Consider the following 13,961-nt stretch of genomic DNA (forward strand, 5'->3'; position numbering starts at 1 on the left):
ACTGTTCTATACAGTAGGCCCTTATTGTTTACCTGTTTTATATATAACAGTGTGTATATGTTAATCCCAAACTCTTAATTTATACCGCCCTCACCCTGCTATCTCCTTTGGAAACTGTAAGTGTGTTTGCTATGTCTGTGAGTATATTTCTTTTTGTAAATAAGTTCATTTGTATCACTTTTTAAGATTTTCCATATAAGTGATATTATATGATACTTACCTGTTTCTGCCTGATTTAGTTCACTTCATATGATCATCTCTAGGTCCCTGGGGTATGATTTTGAAATGGAGTACCCTAGAAACTTGGGGAACTGGTTTAGAATGAGAAGAAGGGACTTCTTCATAGTGTGTTTTCTCTGTTTACAGCCTTCCACTCAGGCTGTGTTTGAAATTAGGGGCCAACATGCCCTGCAGGAGCCAGGCTGAGCATCCAACATTCATTCCCTCCTGACACTCGCCTTTTTACCATCGTTCTGATTTTAGAAGGCAAGATGAGGGAGCAGGACAGTTTAAGGAAGAGTCTTTTCCTAAATGTGTTAAACCCAAGAGGCTTGAGTTAATTTTTTAAAGATGACTTGACAACTCGTTCATCTTGTTTTCTGCCCTCAACAAGGGACTATGCTTGACAGACAGGGACAAGTTAATTGTAATGTTCCCTTAGCAGGCAAGCTCCTTGGGGAAAGACGGAAAGATGACATCCTTGTGGCATGGCTGTTTAATAAACTGTGTGGGTTTTGTTTTTGTTTTTTTAAACTAGATTGTTAAGAGGAACTGAACAAGTCAGCTGAACACTTTTGTTCGTGATATAATAAGAATTGGTGATAAAGGCTTTTGTTATAACAGAAACTTCAGGGACTTCCCCAGCAGTCCAGGGGTAAGACTCTGTGTTCCCAATGCTGCTGCTAAGTCGCTTCAGTCATGTCCGACTCTGTGTGACCCCATAGACAGCAGCCCACCAGGCTCCCCCATCCCTGGGATTCTCCAGACAAGAACACTGGAGTGGATTGCCATTTCCTTCTCCAATGCCTGAAAGTGAAAAGTGAAAGTGAAGTCGCTCAGTCGTGTCTAACTCTTAGCGACACCATGGACTTCAGCCCACCAGACTCCTCTGTCCATGGGATTTTCTAGGCAACAGTACTGGAGTGGGGTGCCATTGCCTTCTCCATGTTCCCAATGCAGGGGGCACAAATTTGATTCCTGGCCACAGAAGTGTGATCCCGCATGCTGCATGGCACGGCATGGCCAAACAAACAAAGGAACACCAGAAACTTCAATGTTTTAAAATCTAGGAATTTTTATTTAAATCTGAAAAATTGGCCACAGAAGTCCAACCTGGCGAGCTGTAGCGTCTGTAGAACATCTACTGGCCTGAGAAGAGGGTTAACCTCCTGACTCAAGCACAGTGAATGAGTGAATGAATGTCTTTAGTTGTGTCTAACTCTTTGCGACCCCATGGACGGCAGCCTTTCGTCTCCTGTGTCCATGGAATTCTCCAGGCAAGAATACTGGGGTGGGTTGCATTCCCTTCTCCAGGAGATCTTCCCAATCCCTGGATCAAACCCAGATCTCCTGTATTGCAGGCAGATTCTTTACCATCTGAGCCACCAGCAAAACCCTCTGACCCAAAACCATTGCAAATTTTCTGCTTTTTCTATCAGTAAAAGCTGGCTAAAGGGAGGAAAACAGGCATACAAGGTAGAAAATCTTTCTTATTTGTGCTTTATCGGGCTTCCTTGGTAGCTCAGATGGTAAAGAATCCACCTGTAGTGCAGGAGACCTGGGATTCAATCCCTGGGTTGAAAAGTTCCCCTGGAAAAGGGAATGGCTACCATCTCTAGTATTTTGCCTGGAGAATTCCATGGACAAAGGAGCCTAGCAGGTTATAGTCCATGGGGTCACAAAGAGACATGAATGAGGAACTCTTTAGGTTTTGGAGAGCCTCCTACATATTGAACATTCAGTTCAGTTCAGTCGCTAAGTCGTACCCAACTATTTTCGACCCCATGAACCACAGCACACCAGGCCTCCCTGTCCATCACCAACTCCCGGAATCCACCCAAATCCATGTCCATCGAGTCAGTGATGCCATCCAACCATCTCATCCTCTCTCATCCTTCTTCTCCTGCCCTCAATCTTTCCTAGCATCAGGGTCTTCTCAAATGAGTCAGGTCTTCGCATCAGGTGGCCAAAGGATTGGAGTCTCAGCTTCAACATCAGTCCTTCCAATGAACACCCAGGACTGATCTCCTTTAGAATGGACTGGTTGGATCTCCCTGCAGTGCAAGGGACTCTCAAGAGTCTTCTCCAACACCACAGTTCAAAAGCATCAATTCTTTGGTCCTCAGCTTTCTTCAGAGTCCAACTCTCACATCCATACATGACCACTGGAAAAACCATAGCCTTGACTACACTGACCTTTGTTGGCAAAGTAATGTCTCTGCTTTTGAATATGCTATCTAGGTTGGTCATAACTTTCCTTCCAAGGAGTAAGCGTCTTTTAATTTCATGCCTGCAATAAACATCTGCAGTGATTTTGGAGCCCCCCAAAAATAAAGTCAGCCACTGTTTCCACTGTTTCCCCATCTATCTGCCATGAAGTGATGGGACCGGAGGCCTGATCTTGGTTTTCTGAATGTTGAGATTTAAGCCAACTTTGTCACTCTCCTCCTTCACTTTCATCAAGAGGCTCTTTAGTTTTTCCTTCACTTTCTGCCATAAATGTGGTGTCATCTGCATATCTGAGGTTATTGATATTTCTCCTGGCAATCTTGATTCCAGCTTGTGCTTCTTCCAGCCCAGAGTTTCTCATGATGTGCTCTGTATATAAGTTAAATAAGCAGGATGACAATATATAGCCTTGATGTACTCCTTTTCCTATTTGGAACCAGTCTGTTGTTCCATGTCCAGTTCTAACTGTTGCTTCCTAACCTGCGTATAGGTTTTTCAAGAGGCAGGTCAGGTGGTCTGGTATTCCCATCTCTTTCAGAATTTTCCACAGTTTCTTGTGATCCACACAGTCAAAGGGTTTGGCATAGTCAATAAAGCAGAAATAGATGTTTTTCTGGAACTCTCTTGCTTTTTCAATGATCCAGCAGATGTTGGCAATTTGATCTCTGGTTCCTTGTGCCTTTCCTAAATTCATCTTGAACATCTGGAATTTCACGGTTCATGTATTGTTGAAGCCTGGCTTGGAGAATTTTGAGCATTACTTTACTAGCGTGTGAGATGAGTGCAATTGTGCAGTTTGAGCATTCTTTGGCACTGCCTTTCTTTGGGATTGGAATGAAAACTGACCTTTTCCAGTCCTGTGGCCACTGCTGAGTTTTCCAAATGTGCTGGCATATTGAGTGCAGCACTTTCACATCATCATCTTTTAGGACTTGAAATAGCTCAGCTGGAATTCCATCACCTCCACTAGCTTTATTCGTAGTGATGCTTTCTAAGGCCCACTTGACTTTGCATTCCAGGATGTCTGGCTCTAGGTGAGTGATCATACCATCGTGATTATCTGGGTCATGAAGATATTTTTTGTATAGTTCTTCTGTGTATTCTTGCCACCTCTTCTTAATATCTTCTGCTTTTGTTAGGTCCATACCATTTCTATCCTTTTTTGAGCCCATCTTTGCATGAAATGTTCCCTTGGTATCTGATTTTCTAGAAGAGATCTCTAGTCTTTCCTGTTCTGTTGTTTTCCTCTATTTCTTTGCATTGATCGCTGAGGAACGCTTTCTTATCTCTCCTTGATATTCTTTGGAACTCTGCATTCAAATGGGAATATCTTTCCTTTTCTCCTTTGCTTTTCACTTCTCTTCTTTTCACAGCTATTGTAAGGCCTCATCAGATAGCCATTTTGTTTTTCTGCATTTCTTTTCCATGTTTTCCTCTATTTCTTTGCATTAGGGCTAGGGCTATTTTTACATAATCTATTTTAATCCTCACTGCAATTCTATGTAGTGACTTTTATGATCCCAATTTAGAGACTCATAAATAATAAATGATATATGTGTGTGTGTGTGTGTGTCTGCCTGTCTGTGTGTGTGATTGGGATTTGAGTACAACAATGTACCAGGCTCTCTTCAGCACTCCTGCAGTCATGGACACTGATGTCAGTCTTCTACCTGAAATGCCCCCTCCCCTTTTCCCTGGCCACATTTTCACCACCCTTCAGATTGTTGTGTGAGCCTCACCGCCTGCATGGACCCACTAGTCATCTTTTCCTTGTGAATTGAATTTCCATTGTTTGCTGTTATTGTGTTTGTGTGTGTGCGTGTGTGTGTGTGTCTATCCTAGTGATTCCTCTTCTCTCCTTTAACCTTGACTGATATATACTGTCCAAATCAACTAATGTGAGTATTCAGTCTAATAATTCATTCATTTAGCCAAGAATTATTTAGCACTGCTCTTTTTGTGTTTTAACCAAATCTAAGCATCAGGTATCTCTTGTCTCCCATCAGCTTTAAAATGCATATGTATTGGCTGCCCTGGGTCTCTGTTGTTTGGGGCAGGCTTTCTCTGGTTGCAGAGAGTGGAGGCTACTCTGCAGTTGTGCCGTGGCTCTAGTACACATGGGCTCAGTAGCTGATCCAGGCACGTGGAATCTTCCCAGATGAAGGACTGAACCCGTGTCCTCTGCTTTGGCAGGCAGATTCCTAACCAGTGGACCACCAGGGAAGTCCTCTTATGACCTCTTGATTGTCTCCTATGTTTTGGTCTTGCCTTGCAAAAGGGCTGTGAGCTGCTTCACTACAGGAAGAGTCATTCTCTATGCCTCCCGTGTATTCCCAAACATGTGGAGCAGAAAATGGGGGAAGGGTGAAAAGAATTCCATACGGGATTGTTGAGTAAATGATTTATGATGTCACTTGGGTCCTCAGTTAATCGTGAGCAGCCACAGCCCAATTTGTGCGTGTGGTTCTTAAAAGCTCTCTGAATTTTGGCCCCAACTTCTTGCTGGGGCTTCCCAGGGCTGGGTGAGTGGTGGGAAGAGGAATGAAACCAATGGGGCCATGTCCACATTAGGAGTTCATCCAGGTGTGCTGCCTTCACTTCAAATCCCACGGCAGGGTAGGTAGGGCCGAACGGAAAGGAGAACAAATGTGATGTTTCGAGATCAGAGAGACAGTCTTGTCTCTGCAGTAACTGTCTCAAACTTTGGATCAGCCACTTAACCTTTCTGTAGCTCCACTACTCTATTCACAGAGTTAAAATAGTAATCACGACTTCACTTCCCTTGTGTGTTTGAGAGTTCAAGGCAAATGAATGCACAAACCTGTCAGAGGGAATAAATTGGACTATGGTGTGAAATGTGTCACAATTTTTGAGGGCAGTTAGACCAGCTACACAAGTGGATCTGATGGGCATCTAGCAGCTGTCTGAAGTCCAGCTCATTCTCACCCTCTTTAGCACCATCTCCCGACTAGGAATCATTTCCAGGGGAGATTTTAGGGGTTCGTGTGATCGGTTCCTGTGTTGGTCTCTATGTTGACTCAAGTCTTCAAAGGAGTTCTACCTCAGTTTGATATTTGAAGTGGTTTTTCTCTTGTTGAGTTCTGGTTTCATATCTCAGAGGTTGAGCTCATCTCTTCCCAACTTTCCCTTTTTAAAGTGGAAGAGAAAAGAGGCAAGGCAGAAAAAGAGTGTATTTTCACCACAGTGGCAATGGATTACTTTCTTTATCCTGCAGGCAAAGTAAAAATGTCCTCGAGGTAGCAATGAATTAGTCTCAGGACCAAATCCATCTTCTCCCCTCCCACCAAGCCCTTCTCTACTTCCTTCTCTCAGCCTGGGGGAGCTGATCAGCCTTCTGGTAAAAATGAGGGGAGTCCATGGAGATGGCAGCCGAGATAATTCTTCATTTAAAAAAAAAAAAGTGTTTTTAAAAACCATCCCCATCTAAAATCCTCATAAGCTTATAGTGTCTAGCATTTCATAAGGACTCAATAAAATATTGAACAAAATTTAAAACAATTTTTAGAAAAATAAAAAGTCTTAGGATTCCTGGAGATATGTGTATTACAGTAGAAAGAAAATTCCCCAATAAAAAGAATAGCTTATAAAGAGAAGCATTTCAGAAAGCAAAAGTTGGTTAGAAAAAAAGTATTTTGTGTTGTGTTGCTGTTATTTGGGAGGTATAACTCAGGATGCTTATATCTGCAAGTAACAGAAGACCCCCAACTCAAAGACCCCCTCAATGTGACTTGAACATTGAAGGGACTAGGAAATTCCCTTTTTTTGCATTGTAAGAAATCCAACAGATGATCAGGCTACAGGCACAGTACGCCAAGGCTCCGGATTTGCTTCTTACTGTTCCCTCTGATCCGCTCTCCTTCCTATGTTGGCGTCACCCTCTAGGTATCAGAAGATAGTCACAGCCATTCTGGGAATCCAATCCAGATACAACAATGTTCAGAGGAAAAATAATAAGCAGGACTGGCCCACGTTCGGCCAGTGCCCATGAGGGGCCCCCACTGTGAAGGGAGTAAGTTTTGCAGGTCCTACAAGTGGGCTTCTACTCAGAAGCCAGATGAGAGCAGAGGGAGCTCTATGCCTCGTTTCTGGAAAACCATATTTATAAGGGTTTTTTGTGCCACTGTTGTGCAGAGAAGGCAAACTGGAAGATTTCTCTGCAGCAAAGCCCTGTGGAGCACTCATCCACCCACAGCTGTGTGACCTTCACCTGAACCTTTCCCTCCCTGCTTACTTGGCTTAAAAGTAATGCTTTGGGGCTGGATTTGCAGCCTGCACACATTTTTCTGAAATCTGAAATTCTCCTTCAATTTTCCACTCTAGCCAATACATTTGAGGCTCTGGTACAAAAACTTCCTGTTCTTTGAATAGGCACCCTTGCTGGCTTGCCAGAGGCTTGTTCTTCCAAACCTGTTTGGCTGCTCAGAATGCGAAACCAGTAGTCATTTCAATGCTGAGATGACTTAGCAATTGCTTTGGATCAACTGCGCGACTAGCCCAAAGGACTGCAAAAATCGGTCGTTGAGATAATGGAGGAGAAACATGCTTCAGCTGACTACCAGTCGGGTTCGTGTCGGCAAGTTGATATGGCCAAATCCCCATCTGTTCTTCCCTTCCCAGCCCCCACCTCTGCCGGCTTCCAACCCCCTTCACATCCTCACGCGACAGGAGAATTTTCTAAAACATGATCACAGTCATGTCACTCAGTGGAGCCATACATCATTTCTCAGTGACAGCGGATGAAGTGCAAAACAGCTCCCGGCGTCAACCTCTTCTCCTGCAAGCCTTTCTCCTGAACTCTGTGTCCCCTGGCCTGTACAGGCTATGCTCCCATCACACTCGTGGGGAATTCCCTGAAAGTTCAGTGGTTAGAACTCTGCATCCTGGCCGGGGAACTAAAATCCCATAAGCCATGCTTCGTGGCCGAAAAAAAAACAAACAAACAAACAACCACATTCACGCTTTTACAACTGTGCCTGCTACCCTGGGGGAACTTCCCCTTCACCATCTCGTATATGCCCCTCATCCTCAGAGGTGCAGATCCAACATCACCTTCTGCATGAAGCTTTCTTTATTCTCATGACCAGCGGCCAGTTGGTCCCTCCTATGGGCCCCTGGGGCACGTTGCTTTAGTGCTCAGAAGTTAAACTGTATTCCTGTTTGTTCTCGCTAGAGCAAGGACTGTTTTTTATCCACCTTTGTGGCCATGGTACCCAGCCTGGTGACCAGCAGCTAGGGGCTGTCCAAGGAATATTTAATGAGAGAGGGAAGGAAGGAAGATGGAAGGAAGCAGGAATGAAGGAAGCTGGTCAACTGCTGCTGCTGAGTCGCTTCAGTCGTGTCCGACTCTGTGCGACCCCATAGACAGCAGCCCACCAGGCTCCCCCGTCCCTGGGATTCTCCAGGCAAGAACACTGGAGTGGGTTGCCATTTCCTTCTCTAGTCCTAAATGCCAATACTCCTCATCTCCGTCTCGAGTCTTATCTCTAGCCAAGAGTATAATGAAGACTGCGGGTAATGCAAAGATCTGAACGGTAGCATCTGGAGGGTGTCTACCTGCCCCAGGCAGCTCTTTAATAGCCAGCCTAAACAGCCCATGCCACAGCCTTCTCTCTGTAGAACAGATGCTTCTCACTTGCAAATGTTACACCGAGAATCTTTTCTGTGCTAGGCATGTGCCGAGTGCCATTAGGAAAAAAAAAAAGAATTAGACATGGCCTTTGGTGGCCTGTTTCAATTTAGTTAGCTCAGGCTTCTCTTCTGGATACTTCAGATTCCGTCCGCTTTTCTCACGTCATATACTTTCCCTTCTCTTTACTTCTGTGTCATTTCTGAACCCAGGATGTCACAGCACAGAGTCCAGAAAAATGCCCCTATTTTCACATCTCACTGAGCCTGAATGCACAAGTCTGAGGGTTAGGCTCTTCTTTTGTTTCTCTCGGCTCTCCTTCCCAAATCGCCTTTTCACAGTATGCTCTCTCTCCTCTGTTCGTCGGACTCCAGTTACGCGTACATTAGGCCGTTTACTATTTCCATCCCCCACTCCCTTCTGCATTTTCCATCATTGTTGATCTCTGTGCTCCAGTCTGGGTATTTTCTACTGATCTGTTTTCCAGCTGTCTCATCCCAGCTGGTGCTGTGTCTTATTGCTGCTAACCTCTGTTGAGGAGTAAATTTCAGTTATGGTGCTTTTGAGTTCTAGAATTTCAATTTGATTTTTTTCATAAATAGTTTTCTGCTGAGCTTCTCTCCCTTGTCATCTATTTTTGAACTGATTAATCTGTGTTTCATATGTTCAATACCTTCAATATTTGTGTCACAGCTCTTATTATTATTGCTACACACACATGCAACCCACCCCAAACTTCACTGTGTAAAGCAACCATTTAGCTGGAATCATTTAGAGATGTCTTCACTCATGGCTGGCCATTGATGCTATAGGCTTGAGGGGCTTTCTGATAGCACGGCTGCCTCAAGGTGGCTGAATTTCCTACATGGTGTCACTTGGGAAGCTAAATAGAGATTATGGGGATCGGAGGGTGGGAAAGTAAGTGTGTGGGGAGAACAGTCAGATGGTTCTGGCTGCAGGGTCAGATTTTAGCACCCAAAATACTGATGTTCAAACAGTAAGTAGTAAGGGCACATGAGCACATGTCTCATCCCACACCCCCACGCTATGCCAAGCTGCAAGAAAGTGAGAGATTGCATTGTAACAATAATTTATATACTATTACATAAAGATAATTAACATTTATCAAGTGACTACCAGGTACCATCAAGCATAACATCCTTGAAAAATAATTGCTATTATTATCGTCACTTTAAAGATTTGGAAGCTGAGGCAAGAGAGTCAGAAACTTGGCTAAGGGCACACAGTAAGCGGCAGAGCCTGATTTCAAATCCAGGCAGTTGTAGTCCAGAGGTCACTAGGCAACACAGTATTAGACACAATAGGATGGGCCAGGAACACCCTGTCTTCCATTTTCTATCCACATTCTGTCTAACACCAGGCAGCAGGAGTTACTGGGAGCCAAATGCAGGCATTACCTTTAGGCGGGAGAGGTCAGACTTCACCATCCCTTATGGTTACCTAATCAAGGCCCCCAGTGACTCCCAGTGGGGGAAGGCTGGATTTGGAATCTGGATTTAGTCACAAGATCTGGCTCAAGTCTGTGCTCTGGCATTTGCTAGTTCTGTGACCCCGAAGAAGCCATGTAAAATGAAGATACTAATCCTGTAAATGGTAACTGGGGCTTCCCAGGTGGCGCTAGTGGTAAAGAACCCACCTGCCAATGCAGGAGATGCAAGAGGCACAGGTTTGATCCCTGGGTTGGGAAGATCCCCTGGAGGAGGGCATGGCAACCCACTCCAGTATTCTTGCCTGGAGGATCCCACGGACAGAGGAGCCTGGCAGGATATAATCCACGGGGTCACAAAGGGTTGGACACACAAGCGACTTAGCACGCATGCATCTTCGTGACTATGGAATTGTAGGAGAGAGAAAGAGTGAACAGGCTTGCCACTCCCCCCGCCCCCCACCATGGCTGGGACAAGCAGGGAGAGGGGCAGCCACCAGCCAGAGGAGGACAGCATTCAGACAGAGATCCCTCTGACCACACAGCCGTGAAGCAGTAAATGATGCAGTGAAGTGTGTAAGAAGACAGTGCATAAGCGGACAGGAAGTTCTTGCACAAAATGAAAATGAGCAAGTTGAAATCTTCTCTCTCCCCTGACTATGCCTGCTGGGGGCAGAGGTCAAGGGCCGAGGGTGGGCTTCTCCTCCCTCCCAATCCCCCCACAACCCCGTCACCATCAGGGTGTGTATGTGGCGGCAGGGAGGAGGTGTACAGTGTCTCCCGGGAGGATGGGACAGGGATGGGGGAGGCAGCAGCAGGTGGGACGACGGGTGAGCTGACACTCCAAGCTCCCAGCTCACGTTCCACTGTCCTATCAAATATTAGTTGTAAAGCAAAGCAATCCAAAGATAAAATTACTAGGAAGGGTAAACCAGTGGCCGCAGAGCCTTAAAACCCTCAGTGGCAGGACTGCACAGACCTGACCTGGCTCAGGCTCTGGGCAGCTGTGGTTGGGTGGGAGACTGCAGCAAAGCCTGGCGGGCTTGGCGGAGGACATGGGGCTGCATATCTGTCTGGAAGTCTTCCAAAGCAACATTATAGATTGAAAACACAAAGGATTGTTTTATTAGGTTCCCTGCCTTGGATCTACAGGTTCAGCCACCTCTGCCCTCTCCTGACCAAGAATGGTCTTTGTATTAGCTTTTGCTGACCACCCTCTGTTGGGAAGGGGACTTCCCTGGTGCCTCAGTGGTAAGGAATTTGCCTGCCAGCACAGGATCCGCGGGTTCAATTCCTCATCCAGGAAGATCCCCTAGAGAAAGAAATGGCAACCCGCTCCAGTATGCTTGCCTGGAGAATCCCATAGACAGAGGAGCCTGGCAGGCTATAGTCATGGGGTCGCAAAGAGTCAGACACGACTGAGCGACTAAATAACAGCCACCTATTTTGAGGAGGGTTTGGACACTGATGTTCTAGCACTGAAGTGGTTATGCTAAGTGAAAATAAACATTAATAAATCCTGCCTTCCACACCCGGGTCACAGGCTGGCTTTAGGGAGCCATTTACACCCGTCTGCATTTTTCACCGAGGCTTACGGTGGAGAAGTAACACTGGTCACACGTCACCGTTTGACATGCATGTTATTAGACGAAGGGCCGCTGAAAAATGCCACCCTCTGGTCAGTTTTAACTCTTCTGTTGCCATACAGTTGCTGTTAGTGTCACCTTCAGGGAGTGCCTTGTTTAGACAGGGCCACTTTTTGTTTTTTTTTGGATCTGATTCATTTTTTAAAAATGGCTCCTCAAAATAAATTGCTATAGAAATGGGTTCCAGATATATTCCAGATATAAGGATCAACTTTAATCTGACTATAAGATGCAGTCAATGATATATAATATAAAAACACAGATATATTGGATCTGGCATAAAATCCCATGGCTGTCTGTAATACAGTATTCCTCAGACAGTTTAAATTTTATAAACATTGCCTAAGAATGCCTTCCTTATGAATTGTATATGTTACCTAAAATTGTAATATTGGCTCTGGGACATGTTAAATTCTTAATTAATTATTAGAATTTGAGGGGGCTGAATTTCATTTTTTTCAGCTTTACTGAGATAGTGACATAACATATATAAGCCCAAAATATACAAGATGATGATTTCATACCTGTATACATTGCAAAATTATTACTAGAATTTTAAAAATAAATATTATTCTTTGGATGATTCATATTTCTTAAAAAATGTGCAGTCAGAATGTATCAAGTTCCCTAAAAAGTCAGCATCTTTCAACAGAGAAAATTCTATCATAGAAGAACCAGTATGAGAGAGAAACATACGTAAAAATGTTTATCAAAGATGTTTATCAAAGAATCATTAGTTACAACTGCAAAATACAGAAAAGTACTTAGTTATCCAACAAAAAGTTGGGTTTCAAACTCAGACAAATCCAGTCAACTTTGGCTGCCTCCAAAGTTCATCCTTAATCTTGAGACTATACTGTTTTCCTAATACCATCACTTATGTAATTATTCCTTTGTTGGATAACTAAGTACTTTTCTGTCGGAAGATATGTAAGGATCTTCCTACTCTGCTATCTTGATCATGCCCCTCTGGGGGAAGTTTTTTAAATACAAAAATATTAAGTATTGGAGACTGATTATATGGGAAGGCAGATTTACATACTTAAACTGAAATTACAACCCACTACACTCTTTCCATAAGGCAAGTAGTCAATTCTTTAAAATGTTTGTATGTGGCATTCTCTTTCCAAGTATACCTCTCTTAAGTAAGTCAGCCAGAGATGTACATAAAAACTGTTCAATAAAGAAGATCAGTAAAGTATTACCTATTACAGCCCGCATTGGGAAGCAACGATTCATTGGTGTGGAAGAGCTCTATTTGCAAGCCTGTATACATCTTGCATTGAGTATCAGACCCCCACCCCCACCAAGTTTTAACAAGACACAGTGGTCTCCCACTAGCCTCACAATGGAGTAGTGAGTAGGAATGATGTCAGTGACTTGAGAGTCACATCCATAAAAGGAAAGGAATCACTTCCCTCCACCAGCTCCGAGCTGGGGTGCAGGTATGGTGCTCACTCATGAGCAAGCAGACCATTTGTCCACAGCAGGAATCTAGCAGGTAAAGGAACAAAAACCAGAAGATACCTGGGTCCCTGGATGATGTCATGAACAGAGACACTTTCATGTCCCAGAGTCTGTATTTTATGAGAGAAAATTTCAATCTATTTTGCAATATTGTATTTTGGGGTCTTCTGTAACAGCAGCTTAGTCTTGAATCATTAAAAAATATATATTGGGATCAGAAATACTACCCTGCAGGGGTTAAAAAAAAAAAAAAGCACACTATATCACTTTAACAATTGTGTGATCCTTTAACAATTGTGTTAAGACGGGTCCTTTAACAATTGTGGGACAGGCAGTGAGGAGATGATATCGCAGGCAGAAAGGCTGATGACCTTTGGCAAACCGTAGGGAAACACTGGTCAGACTGGTTCCTGTGATGACCTGGAAGATAGGTTACATGCTTACCAGTTCTGCTGCTCTGGGGTAAACAGTGAGATAAAACTAGAATACTGGTTTCTGGTGGCTGATTCTTGCTGCTTTTACCAGAGGGCGACACAGTTTGGCAAGAATTTGTCAGTTTCCAGCTGAGACAGGAGGAAATACAACCCCGGTAGGGATGTCCCCTGTGCTTGGGGCTGACATCTGAATTGACTAGAAGTCTTGTAATTTAGGCCTCATGGAGCTGGAAAATTGATCTGCTTCAGAACCATAAACAGAAAGAGATAAACTGTGTCTCGGAGCCTTTCTCCAGGGCCTGTTGTTAATGGAACCAGAGGAGCCAATACGATGGCAAATATAGAATTAAGCATGTTGTTGTCTCACCCTAGCCTGTTATTTTCAATGACCTCAAAGTTGCTACTGAATTAGAGAGAGAATGGTCCAAGTTTAGAGATGAGTAAACAATTGCATTCATAAACCTAAGGCCGATGCAGACGAGATCGTGGGCTATCCTTACATGTTCATGGAAATGACTGGGAGCAGACAGTCTAGGAAACTGCTAAGAACTTTGAAAGAATTATGGGATCAAAGAAACCGCAAACCTGGCCTGCCGAAGCTGTAATTTTCTGGTCCCTAAAGCAACCCCCAAGAGAGTTGTGTGTCCCCAAGTAAGGCAGGCTCCCCCACACTCACTGTAGCTGTGGCCACAGAAGTTAGTGGACAAGCAGAGTCTCTGAGAGGTCAGTGGACAGAGGGCTGTCTCCCAGAGAAGAGAGGCAGTGTCTACAGACCAAGGAATTTTCTTCCTTGGCCGTGGTGGAGACTTGTCGTAGCTCCTTCCCAGTAAGATTTCATCACTCTTAAGGACCATAATGATTTCTTTTTTCTC

This window comes from Bos taurus, chromosome 12, assembly GCF_002263795.3.
Source record: "Bos taurus isolate L1 Dominette 01449 registration number 42190680 breed Hereford chromosome 12, ARS-UCD2.0, whole genome shotgun sequence".
NCBI classification, from domain to species: domain Eukaryota; kingdom Metazoa; phylum Chordata; class Mammalia; order Artiodactyla; family Bovidae; genus Bos; species Bos taurus.